The 2,684-nt window shown below is 43.3% G+C and overlaps 1 long non-coding RNA gene across 1 annotated transcript; it reads right to left on the minus strand.

The window, feature by feature from the left end:
- Positions 1 to 1,243: 1,243 nt before the first annotated feature.
- Positions 1,244 to 2,684, minus strand: LOC120652380. Its single transcript, XR_005666555.1, has 3 exons — positions 2,632 to 2,684; positions 1,985 to 2,068; positions 1,244 to 1,898 (listed from the first exon to the last, which is right to left on the minus strand). It is a non-coding gene; the product is annotated as an uncharacterized LOC120652380 (long non-coding RNA).

The raw sequence follows: 2,684 nt of genomic DNA on the forward strand, positions 1-2,684 counted from the left end.
CATTGAACATGTAACTCAAGAAGCCATTTCACCGGATCATGATTCCGATGCACCCGAAGAGGAAGATAAAAGTTATGGTGATGATCTTTCTCATGACTCAGATGATGATGACAGTGGTGATGAAATTGGGTTTGACACATGCCGTGTAAACAATAATTTTGATGAAGACGACTTTGACAATGAGGAGGTCGATGATGATGGCATATCTCAGGGCTCGGAAGAAAATGAGGGTGGTGCAGACGACAATGATACGGTACTTCCAGAAACAGATGGGACACATATTGAGCAACAAACACATGGGCTGCCGTCGGTTAGGGTGTCCCAAGCATCTGCATTCGTTCCAAAAAGAACCGAAGCAACTCCATTCATGGCACGAACACCAATGGGAGATGAAATGGCAGAAGAGACAGTTAAAGAATATAGATCAACAATATTTGGAAGACGTATACCCCAATTGACTACAGTTGAGTGGAGGCAGTTGAAGGTTGTGCATGTTGATGTTCCAGAGGTCCCTATTTTTCATTCTATACCAAAAGGGGGTTTTTGTGATTCGGGTCTGCGTCATGCATGTATTGAACCCGATAGTGGTGAGCAGTTGATAGAGAAGGGAATGATATTTGATAGCCTTGAGGATCTTAAATTTTTCTTGAGGGACTACTCTGTGCGGCACCATAGACCGTACGACGTGGTGCATTCGTCGGCTAAATTGAGGTACACGGTTCGTTGCCAGCAGGGGTGTCCTTGGAAGGTTTGGGCATGTCCTGTCGCTGATGATAGGGTGAAATGGAGGATCAGTAATATTAAACAACCTCACACATGTTTTGCACCTCTTGGCGATTGTATGGTTGCCATTCAACCTAAGACAACATATTCAATTTGATTACAACAATGATATGGCTACATTATATGATTTGCGGTATGGAAGTCGTAGTAGACTTACGTGTGCAGCACTGAGGCAGTCAAGAGCATTGATGTAGTCTACGTACTGTCTTCCTAGATTCCCGTGCACGGTTTCACTATTGTTCCACAGCCAACCCACAGTACCCACCGCCTCTTCCTCGTATGATGGAACAACCTTATTGAAGACAATAAGTAATTAGGTTATCCAATATTCAAGATTATATGAAGCAGACAACAATAGTGCCAAACAACTGCACAAATCAGATCCTTACCCCAATACTATGCCTCTTGGGCCTGCCAATAGGAATGCGCTCCCACATCCACACTTGCAAAAGGTAAGCACAACCCCCAAGGCTTGCATTATCTCTGCTCCGCCTACACGCATCACACATCTGACGGTACAACCATCCAAGTGCTACATTTCCTCAGCTGAAACTACCAATGTTGTCCCATTCCTGACCAATTAGTTCTAACCACATCCACAAGATTGTGTTCCCGCTCGAATCCGGGAATAGAAACCCTGCGACCAATTGCCATAGCCACGCTCGGGCGAACCTAGCAACCACCCCTGCCGGAGCATGAGCTGGAGGTGGCGTACCAAAATGATCGGACAACCATGCTGACGTCACTCCGGTAGGCTTCTTGTCTTTCGTGTCTTCTGGTGGTTCAGGTGGGTGCACTCCAAACAACAACTCCACTCTATCTCTCCATCCATTTGGACATATGCTCCCGGTCACAGCTCTTCCATCTATACGAAGTCCAAAGAGCATAGCCACATCTTGTAGTGTAATGGTCATCACACCGGCAGGAAGGTGGAATGTGTGTGTCTCAGGCCTCCATCGGTCAACAAGTGCTGTCAGAGCTGCATTATCCATCCTGGGGAGCCCATCCTTGACTAACCACGCCAACGGGAGGAATCCAGCCCGTTTAAGGTACGGTGCGTACCTATCGTCCCAAGTGTGAGTCTTGTGAAGGCGGGGACGTAGAGGCCTCAAAACCTACAAACATATCAGTCAACATCGTAATCAACTAAAGTCGAATTATTAATTTCACACACAAAAAATCAATCACAAGTTCACCTCACCTCCGTACGCTCCTCTAGTATCTTGCCACGGTGCCGCTCATCATAAACCATTTGTAGGAGGGGATACCGTGGGTGTTGTGCCATCTACATTCAAAAACAAACAAAAATCAAAGATCACATTTTTTTTCAAAATGATTAACACAGATACAATCAAAGGCCATGGTCCTTAAGCTCAAATGAAAAAAAAATCATACTTGACCAAGATTAGGGAATATGCTAATCAATGAACTAGTTCATTGCATTTTTCCACTTGCAATTAGGTATAATCCTTATATAATTCAGTAATAAAATTTAAACTTTACCGAGAAATTCAATTACCAAGAACATAAATTACATTCCAAATCTTAAATTAAACAGTTAAATACAAAAACTTCAAACATACTAGTTCATGAAAGTCTCGATTATGTCATTCTCATCCACCTAAAAGAAACTATCCCGCTCAATGAATTTGACAAAGACTATCATACAAAAGAGCATCACCCAACTTATTTCTTTTCTTAGCTTTGACTGAAGCTTTTCTTAGCAATATCCACATTACTCTTTATAGTTCAATTGTTCAACAGATTACAGACAAAGTAATAAAGTGCATCAATAATCAATGATATGGCCAAAATCATGTACCATATAGACTACAATTTTGAACAAACCTTCAGAGGCAGCAGGATCTAGGGGGCGTCGGCCTCCAGGCAGGCAGCAGGGG

Source organism: Panicum virgatum, chromosome 9K (assembly GCF_016808335.1).
Source record: "Panicum virgatum strain AP13 chromosome 9K, P.virgatum_v5, whole genome shotgun sequence".
NCBI lineage: Eukaryota > Viridiplantae > Streptophyta > Magnoliopsida > Poales > Poaceae > Panicum > Panicum virgatum.